The following is a 17,191-nucleotide window of genomic DNA, read 5'->3' on the forward strand; positions in this document are numbered from 1 at the left end:
TGGTAATTAGAACCTCACCGCTGCATTACCTGAAAAGCTACTAAACTGTGCGATGCTCATGAAATCTTTTACCAAGCTGACAAAAACACTCGCAGCAACCGTGATCTGCACCCTGTCAAAATGAAGGGGACCGAATTTACTAACGCGGTTTTGAAACTCCACGACTCAAAACAAAGACTCCTTTCTCGAGACCTTACCTCTTTCTGTACGTCAGAAAAGACTACTCCTGTTCAGTGACGGACCGTCTCACTGTGATTCAAACAACCGCTACTCGCTCCGTTACCTGCAACTCCTCTATGATATCAATGCTCTAGAGACTAAAAACGGACTAGTGCTCAACCTTCATCCGAACTGGGGAAGAACTCCACTGGCGGTGTAAAACGTGAGAATATAAAATGAAACCAAGAGCCAAAGCATAAGTGCTCACTACGAACTGATAGTTAAAAAAAAACACTTACTAAATGCTGTCAACGAACTCTGTAGTTCAACCTAATCAAAACCGGGCGCCATCTTAGAATGGGGTGGAAACGAACACACTCGATAGTAAAGGGGTGAAGTATACAAAGAAATAAAAAAGGGGATGAGCCATATAGAAGTGAAATGAAGAGTTTTTACAACAATTAAATATACAAACAACCAATGTTAAGAGCTAGTGGCATATTACCAAATACATGCGACAGCCAAGAGTACAGACTTAGAATGAAAAGGGTCACAAAAAACATGATAAATCTATTTTTTCATTAAGACCTGCAGGTTCTTGTGTTTTTAGAAATGTTATCCAGTGAATCTCTCTCTGGAGGAGGGATCTAGTAAGATCGACCCCCTCATGCCTTTTTATGAGTTCCAGTATGGAAAACCTGACCTGGGAAATGTTGTGATTATTTTCTGACCAATGTTTAGCTAGATTGCTCTTGAAGTTCTTATTCCTAATCGTGCTTTTGTGCTCAGAAATTCCCCTACTCTGCCATTTTCCCGGTGGACCACAGGCTGGGAAAATGCCTTTAGAGCAGGATGGCCTGCCATGATCAAACCACGAAAGCCACAGATCCCTTCTAACCGAAACCTCTTGCATTGCGGGCTGGGTTGAATGCTTATGCTAGGTCTGTTTTTAGATTGTAACCCAGCCCTGCCTTTACCCCTCCCTCCTATCCTTGGGTCTTTCAACTTTGTGGCGTGATACCGTTACACTCACATGGAGAGATAGACGGGAAACATCCTTTACCCCCCAGTCTTTACAATGACCAGCCTTTACAAAGATATTAGTACAGCATGTGCAACGTTACTATGTGTTACTTAAGCCCACAAGTCATGACAATGGCTACTTTGTAGGAGGCCCTAGCTTCCTGTATTATGGCTCTAATCCCTCCTTTGATGACAGCTGTCAGGGCACAACTTGCTACTCTGTAAGCCTTACTATACTATTTCACTGTGCTGGCCTGCTTCAGGAGTGACTTGGCCTCCACTATAAACAGATTGCTTAGAGAGCAGAACAGGGAGTTATGAATGGCTAAAAGCAGGGCTTTAAGTGGACCGAGTCCTGCCGGTGCTCAGCAACGGCAGTTCTACAAAGTAGGTGCTGAGGCAGGTCCCTATCGGGCTCTCCATTTTTGCCATCATCTTCAGGGTGAAAAACAAATCTTAACTCTGCAGCAGTGCCACCCTTACCTGCCTTGGACGTAACTTCAAAGAGACTCGTTATAGTTCATCCTGTAACACCATTTCAGACCTGAAGCATTTTCAAGAATATATACAACAAAGCCATAGTTGTTGCTTATCTCTCTTAGGCAACTAACAACCATTGACAAAGCCAATAGTTCTGGTTTGTTGTAGCTGGATTGTTACTTGTTGCATTCTATATCTGGGTGCAGTGACAGAAGCAGCAAACTAACAGTCAGGCAATACGCTATGCTAAGCACAGATTTTTAGCTAACATGTTTTTAAGCCACGCCCTTAATTACATTGACAACTCCCCTTCGAGAGATCCCCAGTTTTTTCGTTCCACTTAAAGCCCTGTCTGAAAGGCTCTTCCATGAAGCCTCTGCAATAGAGTTCCCTCCCAACGCCAGTCCAGCTTCCAAGCCAGAGGTTATAGCCTGATACAATTGGATCTGGATCCAAAGAGTAGCACCAATGGTACTCCATTTGAAACTACAACGGTTGTTGCTTGCTAGTAGCCTCCTGTCAAGTAGTTTGTGGTCTTGGGAAGGAATACTAAGACCAAAAGAACTCAGGGAGAGATCCAGGGTATTTTGGTCAATGTCCTGCTTGGGGATCACCTTCATATCAATTACTTGCGGCCACAGCCTGATGTCCATCAATATATAATCTATGCAACTGGTGCCTTAGAGACAATTAAAGGAGTCCTTCAGTTCTCTAGCTGACGGGGTTCTCCCATTACAGGCTCTCCAACCGATCTTCAGGGTAAAAGGGTTTAATTGCAAGGCTACAACCAACCATTTTTTACTGGTTCAAGTAAAAGCTTCTGGTTAGCCCACACTTCATTTTCTTCTCCACTAATTGTGCCAGAAACAATATCAAGAAGTTTGAAACTACTATTAAAATCACCCGCCACAAGCCTGTAAACTTCAGCCAGTAAAGATGGCAGGTTGGCAGTAATTACATCAATGGCAGCCAGGCTGGACGAGCTATTCTTATGCCTACATTAAACAAGCATAGCGAAACCCCATCAGTAACATGCAGGAATACACACAAAACATCGGGAGACCCTAAATTGATGACTTTAGAAGTGCATTCCAAGTTTGTTTTTAACCAAAATGCAAGCCCCCCTGGCGACCTGCCTTTACCAGAAAGGCAGCAAGCTGGTCGAAATTAGCAAACCTAAATCGAAAATAGGGTATGACAGCACAAGTCTCCTGGAACAAACATATGTCAAGCAGGACTGCAAAATGGCAACAATCCTGACATGCCAGTTTGTTTTTGATACCGGCTAAGTTCCAGAACACGAGTCTAGTAGGGGCTTTAGGCATTGGATCACTGATGGTAAAGGCACAAAGGGCCTGATGTACGACCACTTGAATTTGCGTCTCGCTCTTTGTGAAAAACTGCGACTCGGAAATTGCGAGTCGCAAAATTCAATGTATGTAGCAAACCCGGGCCCCAAATTGTGAGTCCCAAAAAGACTCACATCGCAATCTAGCAAGGAGGCTAATTGCGAGTCAGTAAGAGCTCGCAGATAGCGTCCTGCGCTGAAAAGGATGTTTTGCGATCGCACATAGTGAATGCAGCAGAAAAGGACATTTTGCGCACGCAGTAAAAAAAATTGCTGAAACACTTCCTGGGAGAGCAGAAGGATCCCAAAAGAGGATATGGTGTTCATGGAGGATCCTGATAAGAATTGATAGCACATGGTAAGGTGCAGCAGCACAGACCAACACTGCAGGCAGGCTCCAAAAGAAAACCCAAAATGTCCAGCAAGCACAGTGAAAAGTAAGGAAAGGAGCATCTGCGCAAACTTAAATTCTCAGAAAAGGAAGTGGACATACTAATAGAAGACTGCTGCAACAACCCTGTGCAGCTGTTTTAGAGAGCATCTCACATTGTCCCAGAGTCAGACAAAAGAAAAATCTGGAGAGAGATGCAGCCTCACATAAATGCCCTTGGTGTGGCCGACAGGTCCCTGGATGATATAAAAAAAAAGGTGGTACGACCTGCACTCTAGGGCAAAGCAGAGGGTGGCATCAAAGCTGCATGAAGTCCAAGGAACAGGAGAAGGCCCATCCAATGTCTCAGAACAAGCAACAGCAGAGGCTATGGTGGAGAGTACCCTGGAGAGAGAGTCAGTGGAGGATTAGGGACCCTCAGTACATCTCTACCTCCACCACCCATTGGTAAGTGTGAAATGTGTCCCAAATCAGCATTTTAGCCAAATACCTGCTCTCCATATGCATGCCACACACCCATGCCCAAATACATCTAGATGCCCCATCTACATTAACTAAAAGTCACATTGTTGCATTATGGGAAACATATTCAGTGACATAAACAATACAGTTAAGGTCTGACATGAGCTGAAAAATATAGTACCACCACTAAGATGGTGTCACATATTATATTTCTTTATTTGCCACATAGATACACCTCTGGGGGTAGAGCAAAGGACGGATGATGCAGACGAAGTCCAGGAGCAGGGCCAGATGGAGGAATGGCAGGATGAGGGAACAGCAAGTCAGCCAAATGTCCAACCTATTGCTGCATCCAGGTCACCTCAGGCTTCAGTGTTAGATATTCCAGCACTCAGCACCGTACCAATACACTCTGGTCACCAGGGTCTGGCTGCTGCGTCCAATACAGCAGTCGGGAAGACAGCTGCAAGCAAGGCTGCACACTCCCTCCCATGCTGGAGCAGCCAATCAAGCGGTGTTTGGTACCCTGGAACAGGCCAGGTTGCAGGTTCAGCGCCTGCAGCAAAAACAGATTAGGCTCATTAACACCAAGCTGAGACAGCGATTTTTAAGTATCACCCAACAGATGGCCGAAAACCAGGCCTGCATTGAGGGAAAATGTGATGCCCTTACAGGGGCTTTTGGGCAGTCGTGTACAGAGTTGTCTGAGGAAAGAGAGCCGCATAGGAACATGGAGTGCAGCTGGGCACACAGAAGGGACACATTGACCAGGGCAATCGATAGGCTGGTGCAGGTAACCACACAACACACCAAGTGCACCCTGAGTCTGCAGAGAGAGATGGGCCACTACAGTAGTGACGGTGCACGAGGGCTGCAACAGTTAACAGCTGCAGTGGAAGCAAAACAAACGAACCTTTTTGCCAGTGGAGAAGCAACAGAGGCAGCAATCAGTGAGGTGTCCAGCCACAGTAGTGTCTCTGCTGCAGACACACCAATGCATAGTAGAAGAAGCAGCCACCAGCCTGTAATTCCACTTGCCCGATCCTCCCCATGCCGGACATAGAGGCAAGAAATGACTAGATACCACTCGTGCCATACAATGGCCAAAATAATTTTTCTTTGGTGGTGCAGTAACCACATTAGTTATACAATTTTTTAGTTATGCAGATGGAGATGGACAGGTTGTCCAACAACTTTTTTGATGCCCTCAAACTAAAGGAAAAGATTCATTGTCAAAATTGCATGTCGTATTGCCATTTGTAGTGTGTCAATGGGTAGGAAGTACCTAATGTCTGAGTATGTGGCCCCTGCACCTTCTCCTCTCTACTGCTGAGCTTCCCTTGCTTGGCTGTTTGGCATGTGGGCCAGGGTCACCATCCTCAGAGTCAGAATCAGGCACCTCCATGAGCAAGCCACCCCTGCAAGCTATGCTGTGGAGTATGGCACAGGTTGGCACTGTTTTGAAGACAGTCTCAAGTGCACACTGCAAGGCTCCGCCACTCTTGTGATGACACCGGAAGCGCAATTTTAGGAGGCCAAAGGTCCATTCAATCATGGACCTGAATCACTGTGCACATGATATTTTAGTACCTAGTTGGTATCCTTCATCAAAGTCCCCTCTTTCTAAGTTCTGGTACATGTCACTGTACCTAAAGATGTATGAGTCATGGGTGCTCCTTGGATATTTTGCCACAATGTACGTGATGATGTATGCAATGCAGACAACTTGAATGTTGAGGGAATGTGTGCTTTTTCAATTCCAGAATATGTATTCAAAGCCAGATGGGGGACAATTAGGCACATGGGTCCCATAAATGCACCCAATGACCTGTGGAAACCTTGCTATTCTGTAGAATTGCATTTTGGTATTTTCTATTACCACAGCATCCCTCGGAAGGTAGATGTGTTGGTGTATGTGGTGGGGCATGGCATCTAAGAAACTGTGTAAGTAACACAAAAGCGCACTCTGCAACACTCTTCCAGGCATTGCAATTACATCTTGGTAACTACCAGTGGCCAGTAGGTGGAGGGAGCATAACACCTGGACAAGTGTGGGGATTGCATTGCTGCACTGGGTTCTGTTTTCTAGTTGTGCCTTCAAGGTGTCTATTAGCTATAGAATCAAGACAAAATCAGGAAGTATGCCCTGTTAAATGCTAGATCCCTAGTTAAACATAGTTTGGAATGTGCCTTCCTTATTGAGGAAGAAGATATAACTATTGCATTCATAACTGAATCTTGGACGGACGATGCTTCAGGTCCGGGTTTGGTGAACGCCACACCAGCAGACTCTCTCCCTCACTTTAAAAAGACCTCATAAGAAGGGGGGGTATGGTAGTAATCTACCATAAATCCATAACAGTGTTGTTTAAGCCCTCAGTGAATGACGAATGTGAAGCTTTGGATTTTAGCTTTTATTTTTCATGTCATTACACATTTAAAGGCACTCTCATTTACAGACCACCTGGCCCCAGAAACCCGTTTATTAGAAAAGATGATTCTATGTTTGAAAATGGGTTAAGTGCCAGTTCTTACACAGTTTTAGGAGATTTTAATTTATATTTAGAGGCACAAGCTGATTCAGATACCTCAAATTTGATAGATCTGATGAGTACCCTTGACTTAAAGCAACTTGTCAATGGTGCTACCCCATAAGGCAGGACATACTTTGGATAGCATATTTTCCAATAATCTGCAGCTATCTGTCCTGGGTCTTCTTCAGGGGTCAGGTCAGACCACAAGGTAGTGTTGTTTAAAATGACCATGCCTGATCGACATACTATGAAAAGAGTAACCAAATAACTATCTAGCAGAGCATGGAACAGGGTTATCGCAGATGAATTACAGGAGGTGCTTCTAATTTCCACATCCTTCAGTCCTCCAACAGACCTGGACGAGGCTGCACTTCAATTTACTGACTGGTTGGAAGCAGCTGGAAACATACTTGCCCCAAAAAAACTTCTTCGATCTAGCAGGGCACTACCCTCCTCACCATGGTATACCCAAGAACTTAGAGACCAGAAATTGGTCTGTAAGCACCTTGAGAGGTCCTGGAGGAGGTAATATAATGATAACTAAAAAATGAATATAAAATAGGACAAGCCCAGTTTAAAAAGATGCTGCAAAAAATGAAGAAAGTGTTCTTTGTAAAGAAAATCAACTCAGCCAAAATCTCTACCAAAGAACTTTTTAAAACAGTAACTTCTTTAGCATAGCCAGCCCCTCCGCCTATCCAGGCCAATCAGGAATTGTGTGATAAAATTGCGAATTTTTTCTTTGAAAAAGTAGATGCCACCTTTTCGTCTTTCACTAGCACTTGGAGCAAGACTTCCATCAAAAACCCACTGGATGATGAGACAGGTATAAACTCCGGGTCACAGTTAATCAAGTTCGCTGCAAGTACCACCATAGACATTTCTAATTTACTTCTGAAAGTGAAAACTGTCTCACCCTCTGATCCATGCCCAGTCTCTTTTTTTAAATTAGCAGCTGAGCTACCTTTACCTCTATCATAAATGCCATGCTTACAGAAGGATATTTCCCCAAATTGTGGAAAGAAGCATTATTATTATTATTATTATTATTATTATTTATTTTTATAAAGCGCGTAGTCACCCGGAAGTATCCCAGCGCTGAGGAACCTTAAAGACATGAAACTGAGGACTGAGGCTGAGTTTACGAGCATTGATACTGCCCTTGCTCAAAAAGCTGAGTCTAGATCCTAAAGACGTGAACAATTACAGACCTATATCCAGACTCTCTCTTCCTGTAAAAATTGCAGAGAAAATTAAGAATGAACAACTTAGTTCCTTCATGGAAAAGCTCAGGTACTAGCCCCTACTCAATAAGGCTTTTGCAGTGGTCATAGTACGGAAACTGCGCTACTTAAATCTACCGAGGAGATCAGGGCCATTCTTGATCAGGGAGGAAAAGCAACTATAATTATGCTGGACCTCTTTGCGGCCTTCGATACGGTCCATCATGCATTGCTGATGGACCGGCTGCAAAAGATTGGAGTACAGGGCTTGGCATGGAAACTACTTAAAACATTTCTGTCAAACAGACAACAGATAGTCACCCTAGGCAAATTTTTAACCAAACTGTACTCTCTGCCTAGTGGGGTCCCGCAGGGGTCATCCTTATGCCAGACTCTTTTTAACATCTACATGTTGTTACTGGCTCACCTGATTGAATCATTTGGTTTCAATTTGACCTCATATGCAGACGACACCCAAATTGTGGTTTTGCTAAGGTCAGGAGAGTTGCAGGTAACGGTATTCAAATTTCATGACTGCATGATAGCAGTGGGCAACTGGATGGGCCAATGCTGTCTCAAACTTAACTCCAGTAAGACGGAGGTAGTTTTGTTCAGTAATGACGCCAACTTTTGGACCTCGAAAAGGTGGCCAGACACACTAGGTCATCTTCCCACTCCTGTTAAAAAGGCAACAAACTTCGGAGCCTGGATAGACAATAAACTTAGCCTTAAGGACCAGGTGAATATAGCGGTCTCTTCTACCTCCTACATTCTAAAAGCTTGTAAGAAAATCATGCCAGTCTTGCCTAAAGATAGCCACCAGTTAGTTGTCACTGCTTTAGTGATGTCCAGACTGATGAATAAATTACAACTTCTGCAGAACGCAGCGGCCAGATTGCTGACTGGCACTCCAAAACATGCCTCCATCTCAGCGGAGATCAGAAGGCTTCACTGGTTGTCGATGTGAAAACAGGTGCAGTTTTTACAGCACAGTACATAAAGCCCACTATAGAACCGACCCCAACCATCTCAAAATGCAATTCCAATTAGATGTTTATGCTCCTTAGAAGCTAAACTGGTGTCTGTGCCTTTTGCAAAAAAAGCTGATTGGGGTGGAAGAAGTTTTGTGGTTGTTGCAGCCAAGGCATGGAATGGCCTCCCGATGCATCTTAGAGCCTTGCCAAGTCAGCTTGCCTTTAGAAAGGCTTTGAAGACTTGGCTCTTTACTGTCTAGTCTAGGTTTTGGTTTTCACCCCTTTCGCTCAGGACCCCATGTAGGACTTCATGTAGCGCCAGGACACCTTCGGGTAGCAGTTCGCACTTTAGAAATGTCAGTTATTAACATTAACATTAACAGTGCTACTCAGCCTGTACTGCTCATTATCTCTTCCTCTATCAAACAAGGTTAGTCTGACTCTGAATATCCTCTCCTGTCTCCGCCGCCTCTGCTGAGCAGCCAGTATCTGCATCCTCCGCACTGTCACGTACAGGGCAGCCATTGTGAAAAGATTTCTGATGCATTCTGGAGCTATGTTTATAGGCTGGGCCCTGTCACCACCTGTTTTTGTTTCATAGTAAATTGTATGTGCAAGCGAGCCAATTTGAGCCAATTTGCACATGCTCGCAACTTGCTCTAATGGCTCTCCACCAGATCACGCACATTCCCTTTAGATTTATACTTGGAAAGCTCGCACTGTCACACTGTCCAGTTAGGATCACTTCTGTTGAGTTTTTTTGCCTCTGGCCATGGAACACTTTTTTGCCTCCACGCACATTGTCATTTGTCACTTGTTACGGCATAAATGTCATCATGTACCCCATCACTTTCCCTTGTATTTCCCTCACAGCCCTGAGGAGTCATGGGAGACTGTCCCTTGTGCGACGAAACACGTGTCGGCTGGTTTCTGTTGAACATTAAAGACGCCACTTTGAAACGACCAACTCCAAGAACACAAACTGTTATTTTGGATTGTTTGATTGATAGGCTTTGTTGTCCATTGCATTTTATGTCCACTGACAAAAATTTGTTTAAATACGAGAGTGTGCATAGGTGTTTTGGCTTGTACTTCACACAGTGGCAGCTCATGCTATCACTGTTATTGGGTGGTTATAGGGCTTATCCCCTCTACCTCTTTGCACCTCACATCTCACTAGAACTTACTTTAACTTAGCGCTAATAATTAACTGTGCGCCCTTTCTCCAATCTGACTAAAAACCCTTTGTTCAGACCCTTATAATCCTTGTCCACATTCATCAAGAAGGTAAGACTCAAGGCCCCAGTGGCAGCTTGAGGGAAAGACCTCACTGAAACCCGGTGGTTATGACTCCACACTCTGTGTGGCAAGGCCAAGCCTCTCCCCACTGTCGAGAGATAAATGTCTCTCTGCCAATTCTATCTCCTTGGAGACAACACTAACTGCTCATACCAAAAAGGAATCAAATGTAGTGCCAGCTTGAGAATTAATGGTGGTACTGGCCTTCTCTTCTGCCATTTTATGCTTGCCCAAGGCTAGAACCAGTCTTCCAAAGAATGCAATAAGCAGATTAACTCACTAGAAGAGTTACAGTGTAGCAGACAATGAAACCAAGGGGGTTGGCTCAGCCCAGCCTCCCCCGTCAGCTGACAGGCACAGATGTGCCCGTCCTCAGCCTGGAGTTTTGCCCGGGTGTGGCCAGTGACACAGAGACACCGGCAGCGCTAAGAGCGCTTGTGGGTGTCAGCACCGCCCCTCTTGTCAGCATAACATTTCTCACACCTCCTAGCACTGGGCTATCTCAGAGTTGTGATCTCCCCCAGCTGGGTTGCTTGTGGATCACAAACAGGGTCACAGCCCCCACCAAAGTACTCCAGAATTCACGGATCAATTGTTCCTCTGTTGCCCGAGGTTGAGCCCGAAAGAGTGTTTACTAAAGATAGTTTACTAAAAAATAGTTGATAACTCTTTGTGCTGTATCTGTGGGATGTACTGCAGTTGGGGTGCAGGTCTTCCAACTTGCCAACTAAGCAGAGGAGTCTAGCACATTGCTTGGTGCCTTCTGTGAATCCATACTGCAAGGGCTAGATACCGCCTTCCCTATGAGGGTCAATTCAAATTCAAATTCAAAACAACTTTATTCGGTTTTCAGTATGAAAGCCACAAAAGTACAAATATACACAGTAAAAAACCATTAAAAACGTTAAAAGTTCATGATGTGTTATAATTAATCTCTCTTATACTAGACGATACGTTTACTAAAGTCCATATTTAAGGCAGTTTCTATGTTTCTCACAAGTTCGTACGATGTTTAAGGCACATTCTAAAGTAATGTGCCACAGATTTTGACACTAGGGTGTTTTCCAAAAACTGCAATGCCAAGTATGCTGGGCAGCATCTTCTGACCTTCATTACTTTTAAAATTGGTAGAATCCACCTCTTACGGAATGGCGTATAGAAAGTACAAAGGAAAAGGACATGAATTGTGGACTGAGGGGAAGTAAAGTCACAAGGGCACGCTGTAGTATTATGTGTCCAGTTGTTCTGAGTAGGGAATGAAACCATGATATGGAAAAGATTGAACCTGAAACGGGTGAGAAGTAGCTTTTCAAATTGGGTCAGGTCTTGCTGCAGATATGGTTGTATAGATGGAGCAGTTTGTATCATAAGGCAGTGTTGTACAGATGGTTTGCCTATTTCTGTCATCATCCGTAATTGGGTTAAATGAGACAGGCATATCTTTTTTAGTTCTTTTTTTGCTATGTCTGTTACTGACTGCGGATCATCAAAGAACCTCGAGAAACCAATGTCTGCAAGGAAAGATTTTACATAGCTTAGCCATTTTATCTTTTCCATATGCTCTAGGTTCATGCAGTCCTCAATAATTGCTCTTGTGAGCTGGCATTTGTCCGTTGCCCATATTCTGCGCCATAACATTATGGGCTGGATCTTAATGAGATCTGAGATATGATCCACTCCAAGTTCTAAGTGGCATCCAAAGGTAGTCGTGCTCTTTGGGACAGCTAATAAGAATTTGAGGAAAGAATTTTCAGTTTTCTGAATTTGTTCTACGTTTGCTATTCCCCAAACTCCTGCTCCGAAGATGGCCGTGCTAATGCATTTTGCATTATAGATCTTTATCATCTCTACCAGGGTTTTTTTTCCTAGGCGAAGAGAAAAAGCTTTTAGGGCTCCCACTGTTCTTATGAGCGATAGCTTACGGGAGGTTATTACTTCTTTCCATTTGAACTCCTCGTCAATGGTGATGCCGAGATATGGATAAGTTTTTGTTCTTTCAAGGGGCAGATTGTCCACAAGGATTGTCTTCACCTTTTTCCCCTTGATGCCAGCGTGCATCACAAATGTTTTTTTAATGTTGACTTTTAAGTTAAGATTAGTCATAAAAGTACAGTAGTTGTTTAAGGCTCGCTGTAGCTGAATCGGAGTTTGGGCGAGGATCACCGCATCGTCGGCGTATAGCAATGCTGGGATTGGTCGCCGGCCTGCTGCTGGAAAATCTTTTGCTCCCTGTAGCATTGCTGCCTCTAGTCCATTAGTGTAAAGCGTGAATAAGAAGGGGGCCAGCACGCACCCCTGCCTGACCTCCTTCTGTATTGGGAAGCTATCTGTGAGTTGGCCTTCCAGACCGTATCTTACCTTTCCCGTGGCGCCAGAGTATAACTCGCGAAGAAAAACCACTATTGCAGGCTCAATCCCCATTTCCAACATTATTAGCCAAAGTTTGGAATGTTCTACACAGTCAAACGCTGCCGTAAGGTCAACGTAGACCATGTGTAGACTAGCTTTTTTTACTCTTGTGTATTTTGCGGCCAGTAAGGTTAAATTCAGAACTTGGTCCACGGTACTCAGGCCCGCCCTGAACCCATATTGAAGATCTGAAAGTACCCCGTGCCTCCCCCGTCAGCTGACAGGCACAGATGTGCCCATCCTCAGCCTGGGCTTTGCCCGGGTGTGGCCAGTGACACAGAGACACCGGCAGCGCTCAGAGCGCTTGTGGGTGTCAGCACCGCCCCTCTTGTCAGCATAACATTTCTCACACCTCCTAGCACTGGGCTATCTCAGAGTTGTGATCTCCCCCAGCTGGGTTGCTTGTGGATCACAAACAGGGTCATAGCCCCCACAAAAGTACTCCAGAATTCACAGATCAATTGTTCCTCTGTTGCCCGAGGTTGAGCTCGAAAGAGTGTTTACTAAAGATAGTTTACTAAAAAATAGTTGATAACTCTTTGTGCTGTATCTGTGGGATGTATTGCAGTTGGGGTGCAGGTCTTCCAACTTGCCAACTAAGCAGAGGAATCTAGCACATTCCTTGGTGCCTTCTGTGAATCCATACTGCAAGGGCTAGGTACCGCCTTCCCTTTGAGGGTCATTACGCTGAGTGGCAGTGTAAGTTGCTAATAGCATCATTGAATACCTCTGTGTTGAGCCAATAGCTGTTAAGGGGCGCAAATTATTGCTGGGCTCTAGACGATGTGATATATGGTATATACCTGGCCCATCACCCTGGTTTCCATGTTTTTCCTGCACCTATGATCCCTCTTTGATTCCCAGATAATGGTTTGTACGCTCCTATCCCAAATGCAATGTGTTTGTTGTTGGTGTGTCAGCCCTGTGGGGGGAAGGAGAGCATTGCACTCAAACAGAAGACAACATTGCAGTTCTAGAGTATCATTATCGAGTTACAGGCAACTAATACAGCCTGTGGGAGATAGACAGGATAGGCAGGTAGGCATACATCATTTGCTTTGGGTAAGTACTTTATAATACATGGGATTCTGCAATCTTTGTATTCAAAGCCACATCTAATTTCTGTATAATCATCGACTTCTGAAGCGCCTAGTAGCTGATTATAAAGAAATGACGACAGAACTCAACTGTAATAACATATTACAGTTAATTTTTCAGGTCATAATGCCTGCTACCAAAGCAAGCAGCTGAGGGGAAAAGCAGGTCATGTCACAGAACAAAATTAAAGTAGCTATTTCAAGAACGAAAATTGAAACATTGCCTTTCTTTCTGCTGTTTTTCTAGCAGTACAGTGGCTAGAAGAAAGGAGATATTTATGGAAACATATTTTTTTATCATATACACACCTAGGACCTAATGGGATCCGTGATGGTCAGGAAGTACTGATCAGTAAGATAAATATAAATCACACAGAAGTACTTTGGCCGTGTGTGGGCAGGAGGGAAAAGAACTATGGGCCATATGTATCAAGCAAATTCGCATTCGCAAAGGCCGAAATTCGCAGAATTTCGGCCTTTGCAAATGCGAATTTGCTAAATGGTATGTATTAAGCGAAAATGTGGTGCAAAACAAGGAATCGCAAATTTTGCGATTCCTTATTTTGCAATTGAATTTAAGGAATCGCAAATTTTGCGATTCCTTAAATGCAATGTATGATGCAAAAATAAAATTCAAAATGTCCTTAAGGAATCGCAAATTACGACCAACTTCTAGTTGGTGGTAAGTTGCGAATTCCTTAAAAAATGCAATTTTTTTGCATTTTTCAAAGTGCCATGTAAGGCACATACATGCCCTTAGGGCATGTATGTGCGCCACATGTGCACCATTGCATATTTCAGGGGTGCAACAGGGTGTCCTTTGGACACTCCTGCACCCTTGAAATTATTCTCAATTTGCGATTAGCTAATTGCGAATCGCAAATTGAGAATACCTTCCCATTCATTCCTATGGGGCTCCTGGCCCATAGAAATGAATGGGAAAGTATTCCTTAATTGCGATTCGCAATTTGCTAATCGCAATTAGGGAATTTTAAGAGATCGCAAAAATAAAAGCGAATTTGTACATACATACTATTTGCGATTCTCAAATAGCGATTTCTTAAAAATCGCTATTCAAGAATCGCAAATCAGGTTGATGATACATATGATGCATATATCAAAAGTTTTTGAGTATAAGAACGAGATTAGAAGGTCTAAAGACGACTACTTCTCCTTCTTAATCTGTAATGCCTCTAATAGCTGTAGAAGCATTTTTAATATTCTGAATAGTCTCACCAGCCCTGATTGTTCTAGGAATGTAATATCTCCCTCTCAAGAACTCTGCGAGAACCTGGCTAGGTTCTTCCAGGAAAAGATCCAGCTGATTATTGATGAGGGCAGCCAGCAAGCAGCTGGGAACATTGTCGCTGAGGCTATGAGCACTGTTGCACCTGCGGGGGTGACTTGGAGGGCGTGGAAAATGGCCTTGTGTATCAGGTCTCTGAACAACTATCTGAGTTTATGCCTTTAACGGAGGAGGATTTCAACAGATTGGCACAGGGTATCTCCTCTGGCTCACCCCTGGACCCGGTACCACACAAGATCTGGAAGGAGTATGAGGAAGAATTGTTCCCTACTCTTCGCCTGACCTGTAACCAGTCGTTAGCTAGTGGTGTAGTGCCCTCCCACTGGAAACAAGCCTTGGTATCCCCTCTGCTGAAGAAACCTCTTGATCCTGAGTGCTTAAAAAATTATAGGCCTATTTCCTTGCTGCCGTTCCCAGCTAAAATTGTGGAACGTGCTGTTAGTATCACTCTTTCTACGCACCTGGAGCAACATAATTTGCTGGAGGAGGTGCAGTTTGTATTTAGGCCGGCTCACAGAACCGAGACGGGCTTGGTCACCGTTATGGATGAAATTCAGAGGCGAGCAGACAGGGGACAGGTAGCAGCATTGATCCTGCTCGACCTGTCTGCCGCCTTTGATACGGTCAATCATGAAATCCTGCTGGCAAGTCTGAGCAAGGCCGGGGTGCAAGGCTGTGCCTTACGATGGTTTCTATCTTTTCTGCAGGATAGACAGCAAGCGGTGTCCCTCCTCCCCTTCCAATCTGCCTTCTGCAACGTGTTGCATGGTGTACCCCAGGGCTCGGCAATTAGCCCTATTTTATTTATTATTTACTTAAAACCACTGATTGCAGTAATCAAAACACATAATATTGACATCCTAAATTATGCGGATGACACACAGCTTATCCTCTCCTTTGAGGGAGAGGACTCGACATCAGTGGAAGTATTTCACAACTGTTTGCGGGATACAGCCCGCTGGCTGCAGGACAAGTTCTTACAATTTAATGCAGGAAAGACTGAGGTGATCTTTTGTGCCGCGAATAGGATCCCTCATCTTCTTCCCTGCAATTTCTGGCCCCCTGGAACCTCGACCGCAGTTCGGCCGGTAAAAACTGTCCGTAATCTGGGCATTATGTTTGACAACAAGCTTACCATGGAAGCTCAGGTTACAAAAACAACAGTCTCTTGTTTTGCGATAATTAGGTCTCTTCGCAAAAATTTTCCGTTATTACCTTCTCATGCACGTGCACAAGTGGCAAGGTGCACGATTCTCAGTAGGCTTGACTACTGCACCGCCCTTCTGCTTGATTCTCCAAACTTCCTGCTGCACCGACTACAAAGGATCCAGTCAGCAACAGCCAAGCTAGTTTTAGGGCTGCCTAGAAGATCCTCCGCGTCTGCGGCCTTGGCAGAACTTCATTGGCTCCCCTTGAGACAGAGTGCGCAATTCAAATCTCTCTGCCTTGTTTTTAAAGCTCTTCATGGGATAGGGCCTGTGCTTATGCGGAAAAAATTTGACTGGTACACCCCTACTAGACGGCTTTGCTCCTCATTGGTGAGACTGGTGAAGGTACCTAAATTAAGGAAAGTTAGGTCAGGGGGTAGATTCTTTGGGGTGGCAGCGGCCAAACTGTGGAACAGACTGCCTTGTGAGATCAGGCAAATTAGGGAGCTCCTTCCCTTCAGAAAATGTGTAAAAAGTTGGTTGTTCCCCAAGACCTAGTTGCCTGGCCATGCCTCTGTTTCATCCTTCCGCCCTTGAGTCACTTTGCGCCATGATGCTTGCAAGGTGATAGTGCGCTATACAAGCTGAATAAATAAATAAATAAATAAATAAATAAATAAATAAATAAATCTCAGCTCTGTGTGTTTAAATCTGACCCATTAATTAACATAGGCTTAGTCTTATAAAATTAATCCAATGTTAATTTTGGATTCCTATTTCATTATTATTTTTGTATTAAAATGTAGTTCACTGTTCATTCCATTTTCTCTAATGTAGTCCTTTCTCTTAATTCTATTTAACTTGCCTGCCCTAGTGGTTGTGGCCAAATTTCATTTCCTTCCAGCTGTCTCTGTCCAATTTGCTTTCCACACCTGAGATGCTTAGAGTACTGTAATCAGTCACCTCAAACTCCAACCCCCTGGCGGATTCGGAACAAGAAAAGTGGACATTGGTCATTGTTGGACAAAAACATGAAGAGTAGTCAATAATCTGTCCCCTGGAAAGACGTTCAGATGCTCCGAACCCCAATAACTGCTTCAGACTTGACATCCAATAAACACAGACCAAAGGAACACCCAAAGAAAAAAAATGTTCAATCATAATTGCTAAATAGTTACTAGCATGGGCTGACAACATTGTATTCCAAAATGTAATACAAGCATGATGTTAAATATGAGAGGTACGTTGAAGGCATTAAGAGACATATTGGGGATTTAGGTTAATTGTGCTTTGCCCTGCAATCCAACTAATGACACTAAATAGCTATGTTAAACCCTC

The sequence above is a fragment of the Lissotriton vulgaris genome, chromosome 3_1, assembly GCF_964263255.1.
Source record: "Lissotriton vulgaris chromosome 3_1, aLisVul1.2, whole genome shotgun sequence".
Lineage (NCBI taxonomy): Eukaryota > Metazoa > Chordata > Amphibia > Caudata > Salamandridae > Lissotriton > Lissotriton vulgaris.